The sequence below is a fragment of the Podarcis liolepis genome (assembly GCF_965112155.1).
Source record: "Podarcis liolepis genome assembly, chromosome: 15".
In the NCBI taxonomy this organism is placed as follows: domain Eukaryota; kingdom Metazoa; phylum Chordata; class Lepidosauria; order Squamata; family Lacertidae; genus Podarcis; species Podarcis liolepis.
The window spans coordinates 46,738,839-46,752,982 of record NC_139566.1 but is presented as its reverse complement, the minus strand read 5'-3'; positions in this window follow the sequence as shown (position 1 = coordinate 46,752,982).

The window sequence follows — 14,144 nt, the reverse complement described above, 5'->3', positions numbered from 1 at the left end:
TGGCTGGACAAGCACAGCCCAACGCTGGCTTGGTACCAGAGGCAGCTGATCTTCGGCTCTTCCTTTTGTGCTGAACACTGTATCGTGCCCCGGCAGGAAGGAGAGGAAGAGGAGTCACAGCTGCTGCTAGGCACGCTGCAAGCGATTCCCCACAAGTACGCAGAATTTTTGGAAGTTTTCTGCGAGAAGGAGGCAGACAGGCTACCCCCTCACAGACCATATGACTGCAAAATTGACCTGCTGCCGGGGGCGGCGCTGCCTAAAGGGAAACTGTATTCCATGTCAGAGGACGAACTGCAGGAACTCAAAGAGTTCATAGATCATAATTTGGAGCGCGGTTTCATCCGAGAGTCCAAGGCAGCGGGGGGCAGTCCTGTATTCTTTGTTAAAAAGCGAGACACGCCCCAAAAAAGGCTGGTAGTGGACTATCGCATTTTAAACAATGGGACCAAGCCATCGGACTTTCCCATGCCCCGAATCGACGATCTCCTCGCAAAGGTACGCAAGGGAAAAGTGTTCACCAAGTTAGACCTGCGAGGGGCGTACAACCTCATTCGCATGCGGGAGGGAGATGAGTGGAAGACGGCCATGTTCACGCCACTGGGTACCTACGAATATAGAGTTATGCCTTTTGGATTGCAAAATGGCTCCCACGTTTTTCAAGCTTTCATGCATCACGTGTTGGCGGGACTTCTCTACAAGACGTGCGTCTGTTTCTTAGATGACATCCTGATCTTTTCAGAATCGCAGCAGGAGCATGACGGACACGTCAAGGAAGTGCTGAGCAGGCTAAAGCAGCATAGGCTCTACGCCAAGCTGGAGAAGTGCCAATTTGACGTGACGGAGGTGGATTTTCTGGGCTACAAGTTGTCTGACAAGGGGCTCGCCATGGACAGCGCCAAGGTTCGAGCGGTATTGGATTGGAAGAGTCCACGCAACCGGAAGGAGGTCCAGAGGTTTGTCAGCTTTGCGAACTTCTATCGCAAGTGTCAGGGGTTTAGGAGCAGAAGCACGGGCAAGGGAGGAAACAGAGAGCGAAGGGGAGGAGGCAGAAGAAAAGATGAGTGACGACGACGACCCGAGATCTCCTAGTCTTTCCAGTGAATCAGAGGATTCACAGAAAGGAGCACCAGTGGCGAGGGCAAGGGGGGAGTCTAGGGGGGCACCCCAGGAAGACAGAGCCAGAGAGGACTCAGGGGGGAGCAGCTGGAAATCAGGACCAGCGTCACCGCCAGGAAGCAGGGAAGAGGAAGGGAGCCAGGGGGGAAGCGCTGGCAGCTCACCACAGGAGGGAGGACATGAGTCAGGAGTGGCCACACCTCCACAGGAGGGAGGACATGAGTCGGGGATGGCCACACCTCCATCGGGGAGCGAAGAAACGGTTGAGAGGAAAGTGGAAGGTTGGGCGCGCGCGCCAAGTTCAAATGCAGAGGAAGGCGGCGCAGTAAGCAGCCCCGAAAGAGAGCCAGGTCCTAAAGCCCGGCGCAAGGAGGCAGGAGGGTCTGGGTCAGCGTCAGAAGAATCCCGGAAGGAAGAAGCCCCGGGGGGTAGAGGGACCCAGAGGAGGACAGTCAGGAGGAAAAGGTGGAGCAAGGCTAGGATATTAAGTTGGTGCACACAGGGCGGAGACTCAGACGGAGCTTCGCCGACCTAGCTACTAGGCGTAGAGTTGCGCGCAGCAGCGTGAGAATGGAAACTGTAATTCAATAAAGACTTTTACTTAATGACCGCTGGCTAGCGTGATCCTCTGTGAGCTAGGATCTTCAAGCAGCTCTGACAGTAAGCTCCGTCTCCACTTGTGGGCATCTACAGCCTCGAGGAGGGGAGGGACACAGGTGCCTACTAGCAAGCTCACGAACGGCAGACGACATGACGGCTGAGCAGCAGATAGAGGAACTCAGAAACGCGGTGGCACAACTGAACGCCGAGGCTCTAGCATCCAGGAAGAGGGAGGAGGAAGCAGCCGCAGCCTGCAGGGATCTCCAGGTCAGGTTAGACGTGCTGACAAAGCAGACACCCCGGCAGGAGGGCATTGGGTTGGCGAGACGGACAGGCGGGCTGGTCTCTCACTTCGATGGGAACCTGCAACAGTATCCCAACTTTAGAGCCGACGTACTGTGCGCACTGCAACTGCTGCATAAAGACTTTAGAGATGAACAAGAGAGAGTGGGGTTCATCATGTCCCATCTGCATGGGGATGCGAGAGCATGGCTACGCAATTTATGGAGAGATAAGGATCCGGCGCTACAGAATGCAGATGCCTTTATTAAAGCAATGGATGGGTGTTTTTTATCAAGTATTGACGTGGATCTTGCACGGAAGGAGGTGCATGGGCTGAGACAAGGGAGGGCCAGCGTCAGGCAGTACCATGCCCGCTTTTTCGCCTTGGTCAGTGCCCTGGAATGGGACAGAGATTCGGCTCCTGTAAGAGACCTCTTTTGGGAGGGGCTGCATAACTCGATTAAAGATGAGATCGCCAGGGGGGAGAGACCCCGAACCACCCAGGAGGTCGTTCAGAGGGCACTGGCAGTGGGGGTGAGGCTGGAAGGACGTCCGTGGAACAGGGACGAAGGGCGTGGAGGGCGCGAACCAGCCGGGGGCCCCTCCTTCTTTCCCAGGGAAGCAGCGCGGGCGCAATCCACGCCTCCGCCAGGAGGAGGAGCCGAACCTATGGAGGTGGGAGGTGCAAGGGCTCAGTCAGCAACCAGAGCCCTAGCACCAGCAGCAGTGAAAGCGAAGCCTCCTAGAGGGAACAGGAAGTGTTACGTCTGTGAGGAGCCAGGGCATATGGCGAAAGAGTGTCCCCAGAGGCCCCACAAGCTCACTGCAGCCTCAGCAATGGTGACTGCAGCAACACAGCAAGGAGGACCACAGCAGGGAAACGAGGCTGTCTGGCTGGAGGAAGAGGCACTGGGGCCCAGCCAGACGTGTTAGTGACGCAGTCCCCAGCGATTTTACAGCCCGTGAACCCCCTCCCGCCCAAACCAGTAGTGAGGCTCACAGCGTCTCTCCAACTGCCCAATGGAATCACCATGGACGTGCCAATCACCATTGACTCAGGCAGCAATGCGGACTTTATAGGGCAGGACTTTGTCGACAGGCACGCTGTGCAGTTGCTGCCGGCCACACTGCCCCTGCAGGTTGTCACGGTGGATGGCAGGGAGCTGCTCGGGGGGCAAGTGGTGAAGCAGACGCCACCAATGGTGATGCGACTTGGGAATCACAGAGAAATCATCAGCTTCAACGTCACTCGACTATCTGACACGCCCATTGTATTGGGCATGAGTTGGCTGGACAAGCACAGCCCAGCGATGGCTTGGTACCAGAGGCAGCTGACCTTCGGCTCTTCCTTTTGTGCTGAACACTGCATCGTGCCCAGGCAGGAAGGAGAGGAAGAGGAGTCACAGCTGCTGCTAGGCACGCTGCAAGCGATTCCACACAAGTACGCTGAATTTTTGGAAGTTTTCTGCGAGAAGGAGGCAGACAGGCTACCCCCTCACAGACCATATGACTGCAAAATTGACCTGCTGCCGGGGGCGGCGCTGCCTAAAGGGAAACTGTATTCCATGTCAGAGGACGAACTGCAGGAACTCAAAGAGTTCATTGACCATAATTTGCAACGCGGCTTCATCCGGGAGTCCAGGGCAGTGGGGGGCAGTCCCGTATTCTTTGTTAAGAAGCGGGACACGCCCCAGAAAAGACTGGTAGTGGATTACAGGATTTTGAACAGTCTGACTAGGCCATCGGACTTCCCCATGCCCCGTATTGACGACCTCCTCGCAAAGGTACGGAAGGGCAGAGTGTTCACCAAGTTGGACCTGCGGGGGGCGTACAACCTCATTCGCATGCGGGAAGGAGATGAGTGGAAGACAGCCATGTTCACGCCACTGGGGACCTACGAATATAGAGTTATGCCTTTTGGATTGCAAAATGGCTCCCACGTTTTTCAAGCGTTTATGCATCATGTGTTGGCGGGACTTCTCTACAAGACGTGCGTCTGTTTCTTAGATGACATCCTGATCTTTTCGGAGTCGCAGCAGGAGCATGACGGACACGTCAAGGAAGTGCTGAGCAGGCTAAAGCAACATAGGCTCTACGCCAAGCTGGAGAAGTGCCAATTTGACGTGCCGGAGGTGGATTTTCTGGGCTACAAGCTGTCTGACAAGGGGCTCGCCATGGACAGCGCCAAGGTTCGAGCGGTGTTGGATTGGAAGAGTCCGCGCAACCGGAAGGAGGTCCAACGGTTTGTCGGCTTTGCGAACTTCTATCGCAAGTTTATCAAGGGCTTCGCGATGCAGACAGCGGCCATCACTGACACGCTTAGCTCCAAGAAGAAGAAGTTCGTTTGGACAGCGCAGGCGGAGCAGTCCTTTCAGGCACTCAAGCGTCTCTTCGCGTCGGAAGAGCAGCTGCTTCATGTCAACCCCAGCAAGCCGATGAGGGTGGAGACAGACGCCTCGGACAGAGCCGTGGGGGCGGTCCTGTTGCAGAAAGACCCGCAGGGGGTGTGGCGACCGGGAGCGTTTTACTCCAGGAAGCTCAGCAAGTCCGAACAGAACTACACCATCTGGGACAGGGAGTTGCTGGCCATTCACGCAGCGTTCAAGGCGTGGAGGCACTTTCTGATCGGCGCCAAGCACACGGTGCAGGTTTGCACGGACCACAAGAATCTAGAGCACTGGCGCACGGCACAGTTCCTGAACCAGAGGCAGATACGTTGGGCTGAGTTCTTTGCAAACTTCGACTTCCGAATAGAGTATGTCCCGGGGGACACCAACATCATGGCAGACGCTCTCTCCCGTAAGCCACAGTATCTGGAGGACGCAACGCCAGCGGCCGCCATGCACATCTTCGCACCAGCAGTGTGGGCGTGCGCCGCGGCGACCGTGGACCTAGAGGCGGTGCGACGTGCATTGCAGGAGGACTCCTTCGCACAAGCAAAGATGGCAGAGGTGCAAAGGGGCAAGGCAGCGGCCGACGGTTTCCGGCTACGAGATGGATTGCTCATCCGAAAAGGGGCCATCTACGTGCCGGGAGACGAACTTCGAGCCAAGGTGCTGCAGCAGCTGCACGACGCGCCCACGGCCGGGCACTTTGGCAAGGAGAAGACGGTGGAATTAGTAGCCAGGGATTTCTGGTGGCCTGGAATGAGAGGGGAGGTCGCAGACTACGTGGCGAGGTGCGACACCTGCCAGAGGGCCAAACCAGTGCACAAACCGCCGGCCGGACTGTTGGAACCGCTGCAAACTCCGGTCGAACCTTGGGAAAGGGTGGCTCTGGACTTTGTCACGGATCTGCCCAGCTCAAGGGGCAAGACGGCAGTGCTGGTGGTGGTGGACCTGTTTTCCAAGATGGCGCATTTCATTCCGTGTGCGAAGGTGGCCACGGCGGAGCAAACCGCCAAACTGTTCATAGACCACGTGTTCAAGGTTCATGGTCTGCCACGGTCTATTCTGTCCGACCGGGGGCGGCAGTTCATCTCGAATTTCTGGCAGAAGCTGATGGGCTTCCTGAACGTCAAGATCAACCTGGCGTCGGCGAGACACCCGCAGACCAACGGGCAAGCGGAGCGGGTCAATGCCATCATGCAGCAGTACCTGAGATGTTATGCAAATCAACAGCCTGCGACGTGGGTGGATTACCTACCGCTTGCCGAGTTCGCCTACAACAACACGAAGCACGTGTCCACGGGGGTCACGCCGTTCTTCGCCAACAACGGGAGGCACCCCAGAACCTTCCCGGGACTGGAAAGAATGGGGGAGGGGGAGCCGCAGACAGCAGATGCGTTCGCGTCGGAGCTGCAGGAGGTCCACGATCAGCTGAGGCGCCACCTGGAGCTGGCCAAGCACGCATACAAGGTACAAGCGGACAAGCACAGAAGGGTTGGAGAAGAGCTCCACGTGGGAGACTGGGTTTGGTTAGCAGCCCACGCAGTGCCGGCCAGGTCGTTGGCCAAGAAGAAACTAGGGCATAAGCAACTGGGGCCCTACCAAGTCGAAGAGCAGGTCAACCCGGTAGCTTTCAGACTGGCACTTCCGGAGGGTTCCAGAATGCATCCGGTATTCCACAGATCGGTGCTCACTCCCTACAAGGCACCGCACAGGTTCCAGGAACCCGGAACAGCGCCGAGTCCGGTCAGAGACAGAACAGGGCACGCGGAAGTGGCACAGAAGGAGCGCATCAACGAAGTCACTGAGATTTTGGACTCCAGATGGGGGGAAGAGGGGGTAGAATACTTTCTCGCCAGGGAGGGCACCCCGGCCAGTGCGAACAGCTGGGTGCCGGGCTACGCCTTGGACGAACCTCTCCTCAAAGACGAGTTTCATGCCCTCTTTCCCCATAGACCTATGCCAGCAGAATATTTTGACGACTGGCTTTTCACGCCCACACTTTCGGCCAGCACTTTCCGGGGGTTCGACTCGGACGAGGACCCGACACAAGACGTCCGTTCCCCGGAGGGGTCACCCTCGGGATCTGCATCAGAACCCTCGTATTGGTGGGACGATAGGCCAGAGGAGCAGTGGCGCAGACGGTGGCTGGAAGGCCCAGGACGAGCAACACCGACAGGAGGAAGTGAGGGAGAGACGGACATGGACGTTTTCGGGGACGACCCTGGTTTCGAGCACGGCGGCACAGAGATGGAAGCGGAGGTGACTGTCGTCGACGAGAGCGGGGAGGAAGACCCGGGAGACTTCAGATGGAGGCCTGCCACGGGAAGCGACCGATACCCGACGTTCGTCCCTTTGCAACAGCAGCCCCCAGCTCCAGCACCGGAAGGAGGGGAGGGGGGAATGGGGGGCTTCGAGGGGGGATGGATGTCAGGGGTTTAGGAGCAGAAGCACGGGCAAGGGAGGAAACAGAGAGCGAAGGGGAGGAGGCAGAAGAAAAGATGAGTGACGACGACGACCCGAGATCTCCTAGTCTTTCCAGTGAATCAGAGGATTCACAGAAAGGAGCACCAGTGGCGAGGGCAAGGGGGGAGTCTAGGGGGGCACCCCAGGAAGACAGAGCCAGAGAGGACTCAGGGGGGAGCAGCTGGAAATCGGGACCAGCGTCACCGCCAGGAAGCAGGGAAGAGGAAGGGAGCCAGGGGGGAAGCGCTGGCAGCTCACCACAGGAGGGAGGACATGAGTCAGGAGTGGCCACACCTCCACAGGAGGGAGGACATGAGTCGGGGATGGCCACACCTCCATCGGGGAGCGAAGAAACGGTTGAGAGGAAAGTGGAAGGTTGGGCGCGCGCGCCAAGTTCAAATGCAGAGGAAGGCGGCGCAGTAAGCAGCCCCGAAAGAGAGCCAGGTCCTAAAGCCCGGCGCAAGGAGGCAGGAGGGTCTGGGTCAGCGTCAGAAGAATCCCGGAAGGAAGAAGCCCCGGGGGGTAGAGGGACCCAGAGGAGGACAGTCAGGAGGAAAAGGTGGAGCAAGGCTAGGATATTAAGTTGGTGCACACAGGGCGGAGACTCAGACGGAGCTTCGCCGACCTAGCTACTAGGCGTAGAGTTGCGCGCAGCAGCGTGAGAATGGAAACTGTAATTCAATAAAGACTTTTACTTAATGACCGCTGGCTAGCGTGATCCTCTGTGAGCTAGGATCTTCAAGCAGCTCTGACAGCAAGTTTATCAAGGGCTTCGCTATGCAGACAGCGGCCATCACAGACACGCTTAGCTCCAAGAAAAAGAAGTTCGTTTGGACAGAGCAGGCGGAGCAGTCCTTTCAGGCACTCAAGCGTCTCTTCGCGTCGGAAGAGCAGCTGCTTCACGTCAACCCCAGCAGGCCGATGAGGGTGGAGACAGACGCCTCGGACAGAGCCGTGGGGGCGGTCCTGCTGCAAAAGGACCCGCAGGGGGTGTGGCGACCGGGAGCGTTTTACTCCAGGAAGCTCAGCAAGTCCGAGCAGAACTACACCATCTGGGACAGGGAGTTGCTGGCCATTCATGCAGCGTTCAAAGCGTGGAGGCACTTCCTGATCGGCGCCAAGCACACGGTGCAGGTTTGCACGGACCACAAGAATCTGGAGCACTGGCGCACGGCACAGTTCCTAAACCAGAGGCAGATACGTTGGGCTGAGTTTTTTGCGAACTTCGACTTCCGCATAGAGTATGTCCCGGGGGACACCAACATCATGGCGGACGCTCTCTCCCGTAAGCCGCAGTATCTGGAGGACGCAACGCCAGCAGCCGCCATGCACATCTTCGCACCAACAGTGTGGGCGTGCGCCGCGGCAACCGTGGACCTGGAGGCGGTGCGACGAGCGTTGCAGGATGACTCCTTCGCGCAAGCAAAGATGTCAGAGGTGCAAAGGGGCAAGGCAGCGGCCGACGGTTTCCAGCTACGAGATGGTTTGCTCATCCGTAAAGGGGCCATCTACGTGCCGGGAGACGACCTTCGCGCCAAGGTGCTGCAGCAGCTGCACGACGCGCCCACTGCCGGGCACTTCGGCAAGGAGAAGACGGTGGAATTAGTAGCCAGGGATTTCTGGTGGCCTGGAATGAGAGGGGAGGTCGCAGACTACGTGGCGAGGTGTGACACCTGCCAGAGGGCCAAGCCAGTGCACAGACCGCCGGCCGGACTGTTGGAACCGCTGCAAACTCCGGTCGAACCTTGGGAAAGGGTGGCCCTGGACTTTGTCACGGATCTGCCCAGCTCGAGGGGCAAGACGGCAGTGCTGGTGGTGGTGGACCTGTTTTCCAAGATGGCACATTTCATTCCGTGTGATAAGGTGGCCACGGCGGAGCAAACCGCCAAACTGTTCATAGACCACGTGTTCAAGGTTCACGGTCTGCCACGGTCTATTCTGTCCGACCGGGGGCGGCAGTTCATCTCGAATTTCTGGCAGAAGCTGATGGGCTTCCTGAACGTCAAGATCAACCTGGCGTCAGCGAGACACCCGCAGACCAACGGGCAAGCGGAGCGGGTCAATGCCATCATGCAGCAGTACCTGAGATGTTATGCAAATCAACAGCCTGCGACGTGGGTGGATTACCTGCCGCTTGCCGAGTTCGCCTACAACAACACGAAGCACGTGTCCACGGGGGTCACGCCGTTCTTCGCCAACAACGGGAGGCACCCCAGAACCTTCCCGGGACTGGAAAGAATGGGGGAGGGGGAGCCGCAGACAGCAGATGCGTTCGCGTCGGAGCTGCAGGAAGTCCACGATCAGCTGAGGCGCCACCTGGAGCTGGCCAAGCACGCATACAAGGTACAAGCGGACAAACACAGAAGGGTTGGCGAAGAGCTCCACGTGGGAGACTGGGTCTGGTTAGCAGCCCACGCAGTGCCGGCCAGGTCGTTGGCCAAGAAGAAACTAGGGCATAAACAACTGGGGCCCTACCAAGTCGAAGAGCAGGTCAACCCGGTAGCTTTCAGACTGGCACTTCCGGAGGGTTCCAGAATGCATCCGTTGTTCCACAGATCGGTACTCACTCCCTACAAGGCACCGCACAGGTTCCAGGAACCCGGAACGGCGCCGAGTCCGGTCAGAGACAGAACAAGGCACGCGGGAGTGGCACAGAAGGAGCGCATCAACGAAATCACGGAGATTTTGGACTCCAGATGGGGGGAAGAGGGGGTAGAATACTTTCTCGCCAAGGAGGGCACCCCGGCCAGTGCGAACAGCTGGGTGCCGGGCTACGCCTTGGACGAACCTCTGCTCAAGGAAGAGTTTCATGCCCTCTTCCCACATAGACCTATGCCAGCAGACTTTTTCGACGACTGGCTTTTCACGCCCACGCTTTCGGCCAGCACGTTCCGGGGGTTCGACTCGGACGAGGACCCGACACGAGACGTCCGTTCCCCGGAGGGGTCACCCTCGGGATCTGCCTCAGAACCCTCGTATTGGTGGGACGATAGACCAGAGGAACAGTTCCGCAGAAAGTGGCTGGAATGCCCAGGACGAGCAACGCCGCCAGGAGGAAGTGAGGGAGAGATGGACATGGACTTTTTCGGGGACGACCCTGGTTTTGAGCACGGCGGCACAGAGATGGAAGCGGAGGTGACCGTCGTCGACGAGAGCAGGGAGGAAGACCCGCGAGACTTCAGATGGAGGCCCACCACGAGAAGCGAACGATATCCGACGTTCGTCCCTTTGCAACAGCAGCACCCAGCTCCAGCACCGGAAGGAGGGGAGGGGGGAATGGGGGGCTTCGAGGGGGGGATGGATGTCAGGGGTTTAGGAGCAGAGGCAAGGGCAAGGGAGGAAACAGAGAGCGAAGGGGAGGGGGCAGAAGAAAAGATGAGTGATGACGACGACCCGAGATCTCCGAGACTTTCCAGTGAATCAGAGGATTCACAGAAAGGAGCACCAGTGGCCAGGGCAAGGGGGGAGTCTAGGGGGGCACCCCAGGAAGATAGAGCCAGAGGGGACTCAGAGGAGAGCAGTTGGAAATCGGGACCAGCGTCACCGCCAGAGAGCAGGGAAGAGGAAGGGAGCCAGGGGGCAAGCACTGGCAGCTCACCACAGGAGGGAGGGCACGAGTCAGGAGTGGCCACACCTCCATCGGGGAGCGAAGAAACGGTTAAGCGGAAAGTGGAAGGTTGGGCGCGCGCGCCAAGTTCAAATGCAGAGGAAGGTGACGCAGTAAGCAGCCCGGAAAGGGAGCCAGGTCCTAAAGCCCGGCGCAAGGAGACAGGAGGGTCCGGGGGGTCAGCGTCAGAAGAATCCCGGAAGGAAGAGACCCCGGGGGGTAGAGGGACCCAGAGGAGGACAGTCAGGCGGAAAAGGTGGAGCCGGGCTAGGATATTAAGTTGGTGCACACGGGGCGGAGACTCAGACGGAGCTTCGCCGATCTAGCTACTAGACGTAGAGTTGCGCGCAGCAGCGTGAGAATGGAAACTGTAATTCAACAAAGACTTTTACTTAATGACCGCTGGCTAGCGTGATCCTCTGTGAGCTAGGATCTTCAAGCAGCTCTGACACGGTGTAACAAGACTAAACAAAGCCAAACAGGTTGTTTTCGTTTCGAACTACATAGATAAAAGAATCTTGGATTGCGCTTACTTCATGTCGTGTTCTTTGCTGTTAAGGCACATTGACACAGAAATCTCAAAGTGTGTGCAATGAGACCAAAATAACACAACACCATCTTTTCGCTTCCATATGCGTAGAAAGCAGACGAATAAGCTTTGATTGGGCTTTTTTCAATTCGCATGGTGTTATTTGGGTGTGCACCAGAATCACACCAAAACCAAAGCAAAAGATCTTTTGGGTTCCATCTACATAAAAAGAAGATGATAAAGCTCTGATTGGGCTTATTTCAAGATGGTGTTTTTGGTATTAGAATGTACATTCAACCAAAAATCGCAGACATGTTTGTTACCAGCCTAAATCAAGGACAGGTAAACATATGGTAACATCTCAATAAAAAAGGATGAAGAAGCTTCGATTGCTCTTTCGTTCTTCATGTGCATGGCGGCCGCTGGCGTTGCGTCCTCCAGATACTGTGGCTTACGGGAGAGGGCGTCCGCCATGATGTTAGTGTCCCCCGGGACATACTCTATGCGGAAGTCGAAGTTCGCAAAAAACTCAGCCCAACGTATCTGCCTCTGGTTTAGGAACTGTGCCGTGCGCCAGTGCTCCAGATTCTTGTGGTCCGTGCAAACCTGCACCGTGTGCTTGGCGCCGATCAGGAAGTGCCTCCACGCTTTGAACGCTGCATGAATGGCCAGCAACTCCCTGTCCCAGATGGTGTAGTTCTGCTCGGACTTGCTGAGCTTCCTGGAGTAAAACGCTCCCGGTCGCCACACCCCCTGCGGGTCCTTTTGCAGCAGGACCGCCCCCACGGCTCTGTCCGAGGCGTCTGTCTCCACCCTCATCGGCCTGCTGGGGTTGACGTGAAGCAGCTGCTCTTCCGACGCGAAGAGACGCTTGAGTGCCTGAAAGGACTGCTCCGCCTGCTCTGTCCAAACGAACTTCTTTTTCTTGGAGCTAAGCGTGTCTGTGATGGCCGCTGTCTGCATAGCGAAGCCCTTGATAAACTTGCTGTCAGAGCTGCTTGAAGATCCTAGCTCACAGAGGATCACGCTAGCCAGCGGTCATTAAGTAAAAGTCTTTATTGAATTACAGTTTCCATTCTCACGCTGCTGCGCGCAACTCTACGCCTAGTGGCTAGGTCGGCGAAGCTCCGTCTGAGTCTCCGCCCTGTGTGCACCAACTTAATATCCTAGCCTTGCTCCACCTTTTCCTCCTGACTGTCCTCCTCTGGGTCCCTCTACCCCCCGGGGCTTCTTCCTTCCGGGATTCTTCTGACGCTGACCCAGACCCTCCTGCCTCCTTGCGCCAGGCTTTAGGACCTGGCTCTCTTTCGGGGCTGCTTACTGCGCCGCCTTCCTCTGCATTTGAACTTGGCGCGCGCGCCCAACCTTCCACTTTCCTCTCAACCGTTTCTTCGCTCCCCGATGGAGGTGTGGCCATCCCCGACTCATGTCCTCCCTCCTGTGGAGGTGTGGCCACTCCTGACTCATGTCCTCCCTCCTGTGGTGAGCTGCCAGCGCTTCCCCCCTGGCTCCCTTCCTCTTCCCTGCTTCCTGGCGGTGACGCTGGTCCCGATTTCCAGCTGCTCCCCCCTGAGTCCTCTCTGGCTCTGTCTTCCTGGGGTGCCCCCCTAGACTCCCCCCTTGCCCTCGCCACTGGTGCTCCTTTCTGTGAATCCTCTGATTCACTGGAAAGACTAGGAGATCTCGGGTCGTCGTCGTCACTCATCTTTTCTTCTGCCTCCTCCCCTTCGCTCTCTGTTTCCTCCCTTGCCCGTGCTTCTGCTCCTAAACCCCTGACACACCGCCTTGCTATTTCTGGGTGAATGAACACCGAAAGAGAAATTGAAGCTTATTCATCCTTTTTCTACTGAGATGGAACCAAGACACCTTTACTTGATTTGGGCTGATAACAAACATGTCATTCTGCGATTTTTGGTTGAATGTGCATTCTAACCCCAAAAACACCAACTTGAAATAACCCCAATCAGAGCTTTATTATCTTCTTTTTATGTAGATGGAACCCAAAATACCTTTTTGCTTTGTTTTGGTGTGATTCTGGCGCACACCCAAATAACACCATGCGAATTGAAAAAAGCCCAATCAAAGCTTATTCTTCTGCTTTCTACGCATATGGAAGCGAAAAGATGGGCTTGTGTTATTTTGTTGTCATTGCGCACAATTTGCGATTTCTGTTTCAATGTGCATTAAGAGCGAAGAACACGACATGAAGTAAGCGCAATCCAAGATTATTCTTTCTATGTAGCTCGCAACCAAAACAACCTTTTTGACTTTCTTTAGGGTTCTTACACTTTACTTTGCTATGTGGCTGAACAAATGAAAGGGCAATCAAAGCTTATTGGTCTTTTTTCTACGCATATGGAAGCGAAAAGATGGTCTTGTGTTATTTTGGTCTCATTGCACACACTTTGAGATTTCTGTGTCAATGTGCCTTAACAGCAAAGAACACGACATAAAGTAAGCGCAATCCAAGATTCTTTTATCTATGTAGTTCGAAACGAAAACAACCTGTTTGGCTTTGTTTAGTCTTGTTACACCGCCTTGCTATTTCTGGGTGAATGAACACCGAAAGAGAAATTGAAGCTTATTCATCCTTTTTCTACTGAGATGGAACCAAGACACCTTTGCTTGATTTGGGCTGATAACAAACATGTCATTCTGCGATTTTTGGTTGAATGTGCATTCTAACCCCAAAAACACCAACTTGAAATAAGCCCAATCAGAGCTTTATTATCTTCTTTTTATGTAGATGGAACCCTAGAAACCTTTTTGCTTTCGTTTTGTTGTGATTCTGGCGCACACACAAATAACACGATGCGAATTGAAAAAAGCCCAATCAAAGCTTATTGGTCTTTTTTCTACGCATATAGGAGCGAAAAGATGGTCTTGTGCTATTTTGTTCTCATTGCGCACAATTTGCGATTTCTGTGTCAATGTGCATTAACAGCAAAGAACACATGAAGTAAGTGCAATCCAAGATTCTTCTTTCTACGTAGTTGAAAACCAAAACAAAGTTTCTGCCTTTTTTTAAGGTTTCGTACACTTCGCTTTCATATTTGTGGGTGAATGAACACCGAAAGAGCAATCGAAGCTTCTTCGTCCTTTTTTTATTGAGATGTTACCATATGTTTACCTGTCCTTGATTTAGGCTGGTAAC